General features: G+C 35.7%; 1 non-coding gene and 1 pseudogene across 1 annotated transcript; both read left to right on the forward strand.

Annotated features, from left to right (window-relative positions):
* LOC105887469 overlaps positions 1-2,308 on the forward strand; it is a 9,007-nt pseudogene extending 6,699 nt beyond the window's left edge.
* Positions 2,309-3,026: 718 nt separating this feature from the next.
* LOC111727015 lies at positions 3,027-3,129 on the forward strand. Its single transcript, XR_002774663.1, has one exon. It is a non-coding gene; the product is annotated as a U6 spliceosomal RNA (small nuclear RNA).
* Positions 3,130-14,862: the final 11,733 nt, after the last annotated feature.

Consider the following 14,862-nt stretch of genomic DNA (forward strand, 5'->3'; position numbering starts at 1 on the left):
AAAAAAAAAAAAAAAAAAGTAAATTAAAGATAGACACCCATACAGTTTATGCTGTTTTTTTTAAGTTGAGTCTAAAATGGATCTTATCTGTACTTTTAAGCTAAGTCTATTCTGAGATCCCTCTTCTTCTAGAGGCCTTATTCCAACTGGCGCTCAATGTTCATGCTCTCTCTGTCTTCAGCCACCTGGATAACAAAGTTTTCTACCACTGTGCTTGCATTTATGTTCAATAAACATAAATTAATTTACATTATGTTGTAATTTAGGTTGGAATTCCTGGTGGTGCATATTGAGACTAACCCACTTTTACTCAGTGCCTAATATATAAGATGCTAGAAATTATAAAAAGAAACAAACTATTTTCTTCCGATGAAAGATAATGAAATACTTTTACATCTGTTAGATTTTTTTTTCTATTAAAACATCTCGAAAAGTTGAGAAAGGTAGATACTTTTCACATTTTTCAAGTGGAAGATTAGTAGACATACGAAAATTACATGGTGGTAAAAATTGGCCAAAAAAAGGAGGATAATTGCCAGTTTAAAATCTGCTCACTAGACAATATGATTTTCTATTAAAGCCTCGAATATTCTAAATATAATAACTGTCAAAATATTCTTTATTAGGTGTTCTTGAAATCAGTAATATTAAAATATTTGTAACCTTTATGATCAAAGAGCAACAGAGTAAAACAGACTCATAGATTACTTTCTCTCTGCAGCTATCTATCTATTAATTAGAGTTTTGTGAAGATATCTTGGGCCACTATTCCTTCACCTGGCCAACTGTTATTTATTCTAAAAGACTCAGGCAGGATAATGAACTTAATAGCATCCTTCTATTCCCAAGTGCAAAGTATCAACTGTATTACCTTAATACTACTATATACATTGATGGAAGTGAAAATAACTCATCCCTTCAAATGACTGCATATTCTTAGGTGCTTGCACATCACATGCCCATTATTTACCAGAGGGTTTCATTAGGAAAAGACAGGTGTGAAGCAGATAAGGACAGGTACTGGGAAACGCACCTCTCTGCTTCTCTCAGGAACGATCACTGGATAATCTGTTTACCCATATGCACTATCTCTCCACTCTAGGGCTTTGTGACTAAGCAACAGGTCTTTTTTTTTCCTATACAAACTCAGTTAATATGACACTGTCAGACTGTCAGATCATCTAAGCTAAAGGTAAAAAATACCTGGTTGTTTTTTTCTGTGAGCCCATAGCATCTATTGCTAATTATAAGCAAACATTAAAAAATAAATTCACTTGTACAATCTCTCCTTCCAACTTCTAAAATCAGATGCATGCAAAATAACCTACTGTGTCCAAACATTACATAATTAGGTCAAAATGAGAAGAATTAAAATTTAATTTAATATGCTATTTTATTTTTGGAAAGTATTCGATTGCATTAGATTTGCAGTTTGCATTATATTTTATTCTTCGTTTAGCATTATTTAATATGAAACCAATAAAATAGAAGAACATGTTTAGACCATGTATCTTCTAAGTCTAGAGGGTACAACATTTTAAAAAGCTTTACTTGCTTTTTCCATGGCAACTCAGAGATGATCAGCCACTTCAGGATGAAGCTTCTCTTTCCCAGCCACTGGCTGCCAGAAACTCATTGAAAATAATGATGAACGCAAACTTCGTACTTTCTGTGACAAATACATACTGCTGATTCTCTGGGTGAAGAACAGATGGGTTATGTGGTCCAAATCAGTGGTGGGAACAACAAGCAAGATTTCCCCAAGAAGCAGGGTGTCTTGAGCTATGGCCGTGTCCACCTGCAACTGAGTAAGGGGCATTCCTGTTACAGATGAGGGAGAATTGGAGAAAGGACATGCCAGTCTGGTAGGGGTTGCACTGCGGATGCCCATCTGAGCACTCTCAACTTGCTTATTGTAAGAAAAGGAGAGAGGGATATCCCTGGATTGACTGATAGTAAGGTATCTCACTATGTGGGGCCCAAAAGAGCTGGCAGAATCTGCAAACTTGTCAGTCTGTCTAAAGAAGTTGATGTTAGAAAGTCCTTAAAGAAGGTAAGAAAGGACCAAATGGCCGCAGGGCCAAAGCTCAGATTCAGTGTCTTGTAACTCTGTGCATCTTGCAACATAAACTCTGGCGTATTGCTCTAAAGAAACAGAGTACAAAGAAAAATAAGGGAGAGGCTGCCAAATACGCTCAACTTTTGGCCAAGAGAATGAAGGAGGCTGGAGAAAAGTGCCAGGAACAGCTTGCCCAGCCTGTCCACTCTGAGAGCTTCCACTTGTAAGTCTGACTCCAGGCAAAAATAAGATTGTGTAAGTAACAAATAAATGAGATCATACCTCAAAAAATAAAAAGTTAAAAAATCTTTATGTTAGATGCATTTTCATTTAGTTTATCAATTTTTAAAGGCAAATGTAATATAAAAAATCCATCACTGTTTGTAAATTCACTTTATTAGAGGAGAAAATACATTAAATGAATTCTTCCTTAATGAGATTAATCATAATGCAGGAAATACCATATTGCTTTATATTCTACCACTGTATTTTATGCAGATTTTGATGCCACATCTTGCTGAAGTGGCAAGAAATTCAAACTATTATTTGCAGGATTATTATTCTCTCCCCCCATCACCAGAAGTGAAGTTTCCAAAATCTTACCTAATGGTATTAGTCTTCTATCCAAAAGACTTCTCAAATTTTTCATTGATGTGTCTGCCTTGTTCTTTCACTTGTCTGATACTTAGGTATATAACACGCTACGATTTACTGTATGTTGGAAACTGGTGGCTTCCATCCACTTAGACACATCAGGTATTATCTCGATAAGATAATATTATCTCTCCAAAGAGTTTCTAGAGAACAGGGTTTTGGCTACTCAAGATTCCACAGACCTACTTCCTTTCACATTATTCTGAATAAATTTCTGAATTGGGGCACCTCTTCCTGCCTCCTACCTCTTCTCTAGGATAGACAACATCTTCTCTCTCTCCAATGCTGTCTCTTTGAAATAGACTTTGAGCACTTGCGTTAGCAGCATATATACTAAAATTGGAACAATATAGAGAAGATTAGTACAGTCCCTGCTCAAGGATGACATGCAAATTCATGAAGCATTCCATATTGTTCATCCATAAAAAAGTGGCAATAGAGTATCTTCTTGGACAACCTGGAGGGCACTGGAAACCATTCTTCTAAGTGAAACATCACAAGAATGGAGAAACCAGCTCATGCACTCGATACCATATTGGAACTATTCAATTACCACTGAAGGGCACACTTGGAAAGAAATTTCAGGGAAAACTGCACTAAGGGGAGGGAGGATGGGTAAATTCACAGCTACTGGGTAGAGTGCACACTACCAGGGTGAAGGACCCACTTAAAAACCTTTGACTCAGTCTGTACAAAAACAAAGTATCTAAATGAAACGTGTACCCCCCAAAATTCTTAAATAAAAAAATCAGGAAAAAAAAGGAAATAGAGTTCAAGAGTTCATTAACCAGTAGTTAAAATCTGTGGTAACTAGAAAACTACATCCCTTTCATCATGGACCTGGATACCTGTATCTTCACACTCTCATGAGAACGTGGGAGAATTATCTGTCTTCCATTCTGCCAAGACACCAAGAATAGGAAAAAAAAATAGTTATTTTTGAATAAAGTAGATTTTCACATTGAAAGAGTAAAAATTAAAATTTTGTCACAATATTGAGGACATAAATATAAACAACATAATTTTGAGAGTGGATAAGAGAGTAAGAGAGGAGGAATAAAGATGACTCTTGGGCTTTCGAGTGGGGGAAAATAGTGGTTCTTTATGCCTTTCATGAATAAATTGTTAGGCCAGGTTTAGGACTTTATGTGCTTTAGGTGTTTGTGGGATAGCCAAGTAGAAATGTCCAATCACATTTAGACCAATATGTAGTTCCTAAAAGAGATATCAAAAGAAGAACTTACATCATCAAAGATAAAATCACTTATCTATTCCTGGCCTCCTGCACACTGTCCTATATTCTATTTCCTCCAATTTCTGCCCCAAATTTGCTCTTTATCTGATTGTACTTTCTTCTCAAATTATTTCTTCAATGAATACTACAATTATGGCATAAATGCCTCAGATTATAAGGAAGTCCCTGTATAAAAAAGAAAACAAGAAAAAGAAGGAAGGAGGGAAGAAGGAAGTCAGGAAGGAAAGGGAGGAAAAGGAGACACAAGAAAACTTTTGCCCACCCTCCCAGTGGTACAGTTGCACTCTGATTTTGCCTTCAGGAATGGTTTTTAATATATGACTCCTGAATCTCTTTCCAGACTCAATTTTTATCTTCTGGTCATCAGTAAAGGATCTTCAAATAATACGTATCTATTATTCAGACTGAGCAGCATGTCTGAAACCAAACTGGTCAGTTTGACAGATAATTGAAACACAACCCTGTCTTATTCTAATAAATAATAAATGTATTCCCATTGCTCAGACATAGTTTTATTCTCTTCCTCTGTCTTAAAGCTAATGAAATGTTTTCACCATGAACTTTGCATGAACCACTTTTGTTGATTTATTATCTATACTTTTATGTTTTGGGTCTTACCTTAATGATGTACTTGAGGGACATTGTTATGTGTCTGTTTATGTTAACAGAGCTCGACCAAAATTTTTCACTCATTAAAGGCTTGATACTGTGAAATGAACTAACTTACTTTTTCTTCAAGTCAACTCTATCAAACCCCTTTCTCTAAGAATGCAAACTCAGTAACCACTGATATTCCCTTTTCAAATTAAGCAGCTATGTGACCTGAGTCAACTTTCTTGACCTCTTGAAGACTTCATTTCTGTATCTTTAAGATGAAGACAACACTAATACTGAACTCATAGAGTTGTGAGGATCAAATGAAAAAAAAAAAAGCCATGTGAAGCACTTAGTACCAACCATTGTGCCCAACAGATATTAGTAATTACCAATTTATGGTCATATATTTTTATTTTAATTGCAGCATCATAATTACAAAACAATGGAAAACTCTGAGGCACTTTTTCTCCTTCTTTTTTTCCCAAAATTCTTCATATCTCATCAATTGTTGGTCACACTAATTTTCTGATTAGCAGCATACTAATGTCACTACCAGAATGAGGTCATCATGACCTCGCAGTAGAGACACTGTGATCATTTTCTGAGCCAAAATGATTCTCCACTTTTGCCAAGCATGCTTCTTAAAGAGCCATTTTCAACATTCAATTCTTCTAAACAAGTCTTTAAGAAGCTTGTGGCCAGTGCCCTAACCACAGAGCTACGGGCTCTGAGCCAGAACTTTAAATTTACTTAATACAATAAGTAATAAAAGATAAAAAAGTACATAATCCATTGTATATGACTCTTATTTTCCATAATCCTAAAAGATGTTTTCTCCTACTTTAAAGCTAGTCCCAGTCTTCTATTGCTGTCTGGTACCATATATTGTGTGTGGATATATATTACAACTGTTAAACACCTTAGATCATCTAGTGAATTATAAATTTCAAGAAAACACTAAATATCTTTTAAAATATTTTAGAGGACAATTACATATTTATTTTTCTTATTAAGAAAAATCAAATCTTTTAGAGGACAACTACATTATTTTTCTTATTATTTTTCTTAAACCTATTCTTGTCAATAGGTTATCTCTAGCAACATGAGTTTTAAAGTATTTTAAAAAAACTCTATCTGCCAAAAAAAAAAAAAAAATAGTACCTTTACTTCCCTTGCCAAATGCTTTCCTAGTTAAAGACATAATCTGCTTTAAATTGGCAGTGTGCAGTCTTCTGGATGACTCTTTCCCTCTACCACCCAGAAAGACAGGTGGCTCTGGCTTTGGTCTTCATTGCTCTGTGTCACCACACACCTGGACCCAATTGTTCAACCACAAGAGGAGCAGGTGGGATGAGGGTGGGCTGCTGTGCAGGAAATAAATCAACTTAGCACAGTGGTTTGTTCCTGTACCAGGCACCCTCACTGAGTGGGTGGGCAGGGATGGGTGATGGGAGACTCAGGAGGGAGCCAAACAGAAGGACAAATAATGCAAACACAGACTTTAGATTCTAACATAATTCCTGGCATTAAGCAGGTACTGGCAGCCTGCTTACCCAGTAGTTAAATGCTGGTTAACACCAAGGCAGGTGCTCTGCACTGGCCGGAGAATTGTACACACTTAGATAAATATTAGTTGTTGATTTATTCTGTTTTAAGAGTGTCAGTTTCCAACCTTTCAGGTAGATTCTACTAATTTACTCCATCTATCCCCCTATTTATTTATTTGTTCAGTTTTAAGAATACAGTAGCAGAAGTAGCAGTCATTTTTAAAAGAAGATTGTAGTACCTTGATCTGGGAAGGTGAGTAAACATAAATAAATATGTTTGGTATGATTAGCTCAATTTCTTAGGGGTGGAAGCTATCAGGTAACAATCATGTCATTTATCTGTGCTATTTGATTATGATTACAGATCAAAGAGATGTGCTCAATGTGTTTTATGCGAAAAAAAAATCATATGAAATCACCATATAAGGGAACACTGAGACAGGGATCTTCACCTTCAAACTCCAAGGAATTATCTGTAGCAGTAATTTTGATGTTGAGAAAATAGCGAAGCATGAATTATTCATTTTAACAACAATGACCTTACACAGAATGATTTCTGTGAAGTATATTAATGGAGGCATCTAGAAAACTATTTCAAAGGACATCATATGGGTATATTGACACTGTGTGGAGTTTTGAGATCTGTGGGTTATAAGTGACAGCACTTCAAAGCAAAAATACTCAAAACAATGGGGCAATAAGAGTTTCCTGAAACTAAAAAAATCATACAAGCTGGAGATGTTTTGTGCACACCCGAGTTCAAGTCCTCAACTGATAGCACGTGGAATCTGTTTCTCTAATTTCTGACACAGTTTTCTGCAATATTTCTTTCCTTGTTAGATAGGCTATCTACACATTTTATGCTGCAAGTCCTGGATTATATCAACAAGATTCAAGAATAGTCAAAATGATTACATCTTATTGTTAAATGCTTCAGCAACAATCTCAGGAAAATTTCTGATGGCCTCTGATTGGGTCAAGTGACTAATCACATGAGCCAGGACAATGTGAGTCTCCAAATGACCAAAGCTTTAGAGAAGGGAATAAACTCATCACCCAAATAAGATACAGTGAGAGCACATGAGAGTTAGTTACCTGTGGGAAATTGGAGAGCCCTTACTAAAATTGAGAATGGTCACTGGACAGTTCAACTACCAAAATCCCATTTTTTTAAATTACATTTTTAATTTTAAGAAAATTATGGATCCTCTGGAGCTTTTAGGTGTTAAACATTTATCTCAGATTTTAAAAGCATCACATTAATTCATTCCAAACGTCCTAAGATACACTGTCAAAATATTTTGTTTTTAATGTTATTAAATGAATGTTCCAACATGCATTTAAAATCAACCTCTGTTTCAGAGCATGGAAAGAGCCTATATTAGTCTGGAGTTTTAAGACAAATAGAATCAATAGGATGAATAGATGGATAGATATACAGATAAATAGCTAAATAGATAAAAATATTATGATAAAAAACTAGGTTTTATAATTATAGAGGCTGAGAAATCCCGAAATCTCCAGTCAGCAAGCTAGAGACGTGGTAGAACCAATAAGAAAGTTTCAGTCAGTCTGATCTAAGGATAGGAGAAGCTCAATATCCCAGCTGAGAGCCAGGAGAGTTAGGTGGAGAAAAAAAGGCTTGCTCAGCCTTTTATTCTATTCAGAACTTCAATGAGTTGTATAAGCCATACCTACATGGTGAAGGGCAATCTGCTTTACTAAGCCTACAAATTCAAGTGTTAGTCTCATCCAGAAGGATCCTCATAGACATAGCTAGAAATTGTGTTTAACCATATATCTGGGCACCCAAGAGCCCAGTCAAGTGAGTACTTTAAATTCACTATCACAAAGCTCTAGGTTCTAGTCCTAGTTTTCCTACTAAAAAGCTACATGATACTAGGGAAATAACTTATGTTCTCATATTTAAATGTAGTAATTTTTCTGACCTCACCTATCTCATAGGATTGTTGGCTATCTTAATGAAAAAAACAATATGGTTTTTGAAGAGGAAACTACTATTAAAATATTGTTTTATAGCATGTCCTTACAAATTTTATTTCTGAAATATATTTTATTTAATATGTGTAAATATTTTTTTCCACCATATTATTTCTACCTCTTATGTACACATTAAAAACCTGGGTTTAGCATCTAATGTTATAATTCATCCTCCTATGCCTTTAAGAAAATTAAAATTTGGCTTTCCTGTATTCCCCTCCCAGACACTTCCAATGGCTCTTCATTGCTTATGTTTTAGTTATCTATAAGTAATCTACGATTTCACTTTTTGGAAAGCTCTTGAGATAAGCCAATAATTCTGTTGATAGCAAGATGGCTACTAAATTTCTGAACAAATTTTATGCAACAACTCTCATTCAGCAACCTTAGGAATAATATCTCTACACATACAGTGACCATGTAAATGTGGGATAATTGATTTGTTTACAGAACAAAACATAGCCAAATAGTGTATTGAACAAGCAGAACTCACACAGTATAATTCCCAAAACAACTTTATTTTTATCTCTAGTATTATTAGAGAGATACTCAATGGAAGAATTTGCTTTCCCTGCTCATGGCTCAAAACTCAAACATGCCTGATAATTTTTCTGGTCGCTTTTAAGTAACATAAAGTCTTATAGACTCATTTTGTCATAAGTATGTTCTCAGTTCTATAGCTGTATATGTATATAGACCCATCTAGACAATAAAACTTTGAAGATTTAAATTTAAAAATGTCCTTGCCTCTCATGGAAATAGAACATAGACTTCTCTTTCCTCTCCTTAAAGTTTTACCTTTCCTCCTCCATCACCTCCTTCTTGGTTTCTAACCTTGGAAGATTAAAGGTGGAAAGATATAGAAAATAGAAAAGGGGAAGTTCTTACTCTAGGGTAAAGTCATAAGATGGCTTTGTCATCTTAGGAATTACCAAATACTTAGAGGTGGTTCTTTCTCACATTGGTGAGGCTTTTGTGGGAATATCTGAGAATATTTGATTGCCCCTCCCTGGATAAGGAGCAATCATTTTTCTTGTGGAAAAATTCTCCTGGTTTCCTTGTGATCTATTTCACACAGATTAGTTTTTCACATCTCATTGCCTTTTCTTTTGGATGATTTAAAAGGTTTTAATCTGGTTCCAAATTGACTTTACCACATAAGAATTATTGAATATTTTCACCTAACAATCATTAGTGGTTTTTAGGTTTGGGCTCCAATATTAGTAAAAAAAAACTACCTCTCTTTTTTTTTGTAAGAGCAGGATTTTAGATGTCCTTGTGCCCTACAATTACTTAAATGGTGGAGACTTGTATCAAAATTCAGGATTAATTGCACCGAAGACCTTAGCAGTACACTTGAGGTGAGAATGAGGATCCCTCCTTTATTGTATGTTGACAAAAAACAAGTTTTGGACTGTTAGAAGTCCCCAAAACAAAAACAAATACAAAAATAAAAATCCTCTTTATAAATCTCCTCAACTCCCTGCATACCAAATTTTGTCCCTCGGAAGAGGATATAGAAGTATTGACAGTCACACTTCATTCAAATATGGATGACTAGAACCTTTGTTGGAATACAGAACTACATTTTTGATTTTTGCTATGTTGGTTGGCTTTTCCAGTTTGAACATTCAGATTCACCTACCCTGTATAATTCACACTCACTTCATCTGTCTGAAATTTTGTTGTGTGCTATTGCAACTGTATAAAATCTTCTGGAATAATTAATTTTTCTTTTTTTGAGACAGAGTCTCAATCTGTTGCCGGGATAAAGCGCCATGGCATCATAGCTCACAGAAATCTCAAATTCTTAGGCTCAAGTGATCCTTTTGCCTCAGATTTTCTATTTTCGGTAGAAATGGGGATCTCGCTCTTGTTCAGGCTGGTCTCAAACTTGTGAGCTCAAGGAATCCACCCACCTCAGCCTTCAGTAGTGCTAGAATTATAAGCATAAGCCACTACACCCGGCCTAAATAATTAACTTTCTAATATCCTCAATATCTACTGAATTTTCTACGAGTAAAACTGATCAGGAACTCCAATGATTTTGTCCTTGTCATGCACCTTTGTTTGAATGATGTTCTTGTACATTAATTGGACTATCATTATTTATATCTTCACTGATAAGAAGCATGATATAAATGATGACAACTGTTTATAATTCAGTCCACTGTTTTTTTTTTAAATTTCAGATTAATCTGAGGGTACAAATAATTAAGTTACACTAGTTGCATTTGTTAGGTAACATTCAAGTTGCTGTTGAACCCTTTGTCCAGAGGGTATGCTGGTGTTGTACACATTTACATTGTGCCCAGTAGGTGAGAGATTACCAAGGCCCCTCCCCTACTCTTTCCCCTTCTTCCCACTTGAATTTAATTCTCTCTTGTGGGTGTGTTGTTTCTAATCTATTGGTTTCATATTAGTATTGCATGCGTTGGATGCTTAGTTTTCCATTCTTGAGATACTTTACTAAGAGAGTTCACATTTTTTTCTAAAATTGAGTGACATGAACAATTTCTCTGTATTAATTAGAAATTTTGTCTACAAATTCTCAAACTAAGAACTCTCTTTTAGTAGTAATTTTAAGAGCAAATTAAAATAAATAAAGCATCTTGTATTTCTTCCATTATTTCTTAGATTGTGCATGAAAGCCTTCAGCAACAAATGAACAACTTGGTAAGTGAGAAATAGCCATATTACAAACCAGAGTTCACACCTCCTAAAGTACCACACCACCAACCCCCAGAGTGTGAGATAACTAAACCACATAATCATTGAAATTCTTACTTAACCCTAGTAATCTAGACAGAAAATATCTGATAGAAAAGAAACTTTATTTTGATTAAAATGGGTTATTGGTATGGAGAAAGATTAATGGTTCAGGTTGTAGACAATCTCACTTATGTATACATCTCAGTATACATGTTTACATTTATATAAAAACTGAATAAATAATAGTTAAACTATGAAAAGAAATGGGAACAGAGAGAGATTCTTAAATAACCACTGGAAACTTCAGCCCCACAGTTCTTTGTGTCACTGCACAATAAATATCAAATGCTCTGTTGATGAAGAAAACATTGAACGACCCCACTGTGGAGATTATAAACTCGGGGGAATAAATGACAAGGGAAGGTTGTCTGCCATGTATCTTTCGTAGGTTGACAGCATTGCATTTAGGTAACCTGTTATGTCTGTGGTATAATCTTTACACTATTCTAAACACAAACCTCAACTGCAGGAAAGATTGAAGGCATTTTCTTAAAGGCTTATTTCACAGGGTGTGTCCTAAGTATTAGCAAAAGCCAAGCCCATTGCTGGTAGGAGCAAATAGTACAATGAGATTGCTATTTAATAAGCCAAATTTATAATTAATTGCAGGAATTGCAAGTGCTGGAATTAAAACTGCTTTCTGAGAGCCATCACATATCTAATAATGTTTTCCCTTAGCACTGGCAAATAAAAAGCTTCTTTTAAAATATAGTGCTATTCCATTTATGGGTTTTATGCAGAGTTAGATTGATCACATTAATAATCAAAATCATTTGGAAAGAAAAGATATTTGTTAAGCCAACCTCAGCCTGTGATTTATTTATTTTCACACAGGGGCTTTAGCTGGCTATGAAAAAGACTGCGCGGTTTTCTTCTGCCTGCCAAGAAGCACACATTTTAGAAATAGTGACGTAATAATCAGTCAGAATTATATTTGATTTCAAGTGTCAGAATACCCCCCCATAACTGGCGTAAGCAAAGATAGAGCTGATTGGCTTAAAGAATTATAATGTTCTGAGGGTGGTGTGGCTTCAGGTAAGCCTGTACCCTGGGAATCAAATACAATCACCTGGCCCCCATCTCTTTTCAGCCTGCTCTCTTCCTTTTCTCACTGTTAGCTTTATTCACAGACATACTGTCTTGTGCCAAGGTGGTCCCCAGGAGCTCCTTATAATTCTAGTTCAGTTGAAAAGAAAGTATACTTTTCTTCAAATATTTGCAAAGCTTTTGTTTGTGTGTTTGTTTTGAGACAGAGTCTCACTTCGTTGCCCTTGGTAGAGTACCATGGCATCATACCACCTCCCAAACTCTTGGGTTTAAGCAATTCTCTTGCCTCAGCCTCCCAAGTAGCTGGGACTACAGGCACCTAGGTGCCTGCTGCAATGCCCAGATATTTTTAGAGATGGGGGGGTGTCTTGCTCTGTATCAGGCTGATCCTGATGTGAGGTCAGGCAATCCGCCCACCTCGGCCTCCCAGAGTGCCAGGATTATATGTGTGAGCCACTGCACCTGGCTGCAAAGCTCTGATATTCTGATCCATTGGCTCTGACTGGGCCTTTTATGCAATCTTGACCCAGACTTGGTAACTAGAGGAATACGGGATCTTGACCAATTCTAAGTTATACAACTGTGCCAGAAACTGAAGGCCATTTCAGTGTCACTTGAGCTATAAGAACTGAGAGTTTGAGTGAGAAAATTCTCTAGAGAAAATCTGAGGTGCAAGCATAAGAGGATATGTACAAGGTTGGAACTACATCAAGTGTCTATTATAGATTTTATTCCCACTGGAAAATCCCAAAAGAGGATAGTGAAATGAAGGGAGGTTGTCTTCTGGTGACATCTACTTAAAATGACATTCCCTGGAAATGGTTCCTTGTAATATTATGTCCTGTAGGGAATATATCGGTGATAGCCGGACACCCAAATAAGAAGTGGACAGCCCCTGGCCCTGGTCCAGATTCAGATACAATCTCAGCAAAGATTCTATCACAGATAACTCTTGCCATTAGCCAATGTCTTCCCATGTCTTGCTATATTTCTAATTAAAAACAACATCAAAAACTTACCGATATGGAGAACTTAATAATTTAAGGGTATTTTTCCATTTATTATTTCATCATCTGAAAAATTCCCCAGGTGCTTTCCATTTCATTATCTAAACTAAATTTGCTTTGAATAAACTTGAATGTGATTCAGAGAGAGTCAAACAGAATGGCTTTGAAAATGTTTTAGTTTGAGATTTATTCTGTCTGAACACCATAAGTCTTTGTTTTTCTAATTCAGACACAATTTTATTAAACCTGACCAACCTCTTCCTAAATTTAGATTTTTATAACCTAAGACAGAGGGTTTATATTTAATTCTATTAACCATTCTGAACTGTGTTTTTTGGGTCAGATTTGGCTCATTTATCTTGGCACATTGAATTATTTTGAGTTTTAATTTGTCATGAACTAAACTTCACTTCCCATCTCTCTATACCTCCATATTACATGACTTGGAGTTAAAGTGAAGCTTCAATTATTTCTGCATCCTATATTAGAGTCCTCTCTACCTGAGGGCTTCTTAAACAAAGTACCCTCTCATATCCAAACCCAGACTAGCGTGGCACGTAACCTAGAATTCTTGGAGCCAGGATTTATGATCCAGTTCTAAGTTAAGTATGGTTAGAGTGAATTGGGAAAAGACACAAGAGGACATCTGGGTACAGTGTGGTGGAAAAAAGGGAACAAAGATATTAAATTTGGGTAAGAAGAAAAGAAGATTAAGGGTACTCTATGTGCTTGTCCTGTGAGTACTCTTTGTCAAATTGACAAAGATAACAAAAGGAGTGATAAATCCACTGTTTAACCCTGTCTACTGCAAGGGTTAAGGCTTCGCTCCTACTACACCTCAGAAACAAATTTCCCCAGGATTACCAAAGTCCTAAAATGACCAAGTACAAGGACATACTCCTGTCTTTATGTTACAGGATATTTCTGTGGATGTTTTTAAATCTTGACTCTTTTCTGTAGGTAATTCTATTCTCTGAGGGCTTTGATGACACCATTCCTCTTAATGAAATTCTCCTATTTCTGTGGTATTTTGCTTTTAGTTTCTCATCATTCAAGCCAGAAACCGAGAATCAGCCTAACTGTATCCCTCAGATCAGTTCTTTCTTCAACATGTTCAATCTGATTTTAGCAACTTTATAAGACGTAATTTGCACACCATCCAATCGATTCATTTAAAGTGTACAGTGCAATAATTCTTAGCATATTTACAGAATTGTGTGACCATTGCCACAAACAATTTTAGAACATTTTTATCATCCAAAAAACCTACATTCATTAGAAGTCATTTTTCATTTCCCCCTAGCTTTCCACACAGGCAACTGCTAAGCTATCCTATTCCAGTGACCTATTCCAGTCACAGGCAACTGCTAAGCTATCAATTCACATATTCTGGTTGTTGTGTAAGAATGGGATTATAGATGTGGTGGTCTTTTGTGACTAGCATAGTAATTTTAATGTTCATCCACAATGTAGCATGTATCAGTATTTCATTCATTTTAATTCTCAAATGATATTTTGCCTAGATATACCAGATTTCATTTATCCCTTCATGAGCTGATGGGCATTTGAGTTGTTCCCACTTTTTAGCTCCATGAATAATTGTGCTTTTGTCATTCATGTGCAAGTTTTTGTGTGAAGGCATGTTTTTATTTCTCTTGGGCATATACCTAAGAGAATTTCTGGACCATCTGATTTTGCTAAGGCTAACTTTTTGAGAAAACGCCAAATTGTTTTGTAAAATGGTTACACCATTTGTATAAGCAATGCTCCAATTTCTCCACATCATCACTAATACTTGCCATTCTTATCTGTTGAATTTTTGTAATTATAGTCATATTAGTAGGTGTAAAGTTATGTTTTGTGATCTTGGTTTGCATTTTCTCTGATGGATTAATGATGTAGATCCCCTTCGTTCTATAGCTA

Source organism: Otolemur garnettii, unplaced genomic scaffold (genome assembly GCF_000181295.1).
Source record: "Otolemur garnettii isolate 467f Iridium unplaced genomic scaffold, OtoGar3 scaffold00090, whole genome shotgun sequence".
Lineage (NCBI taxonomy): Eukaryota > Metazoa > Chordata > Mammalia > Primates > Galagidae > Otolemur > Otolemur garnettii.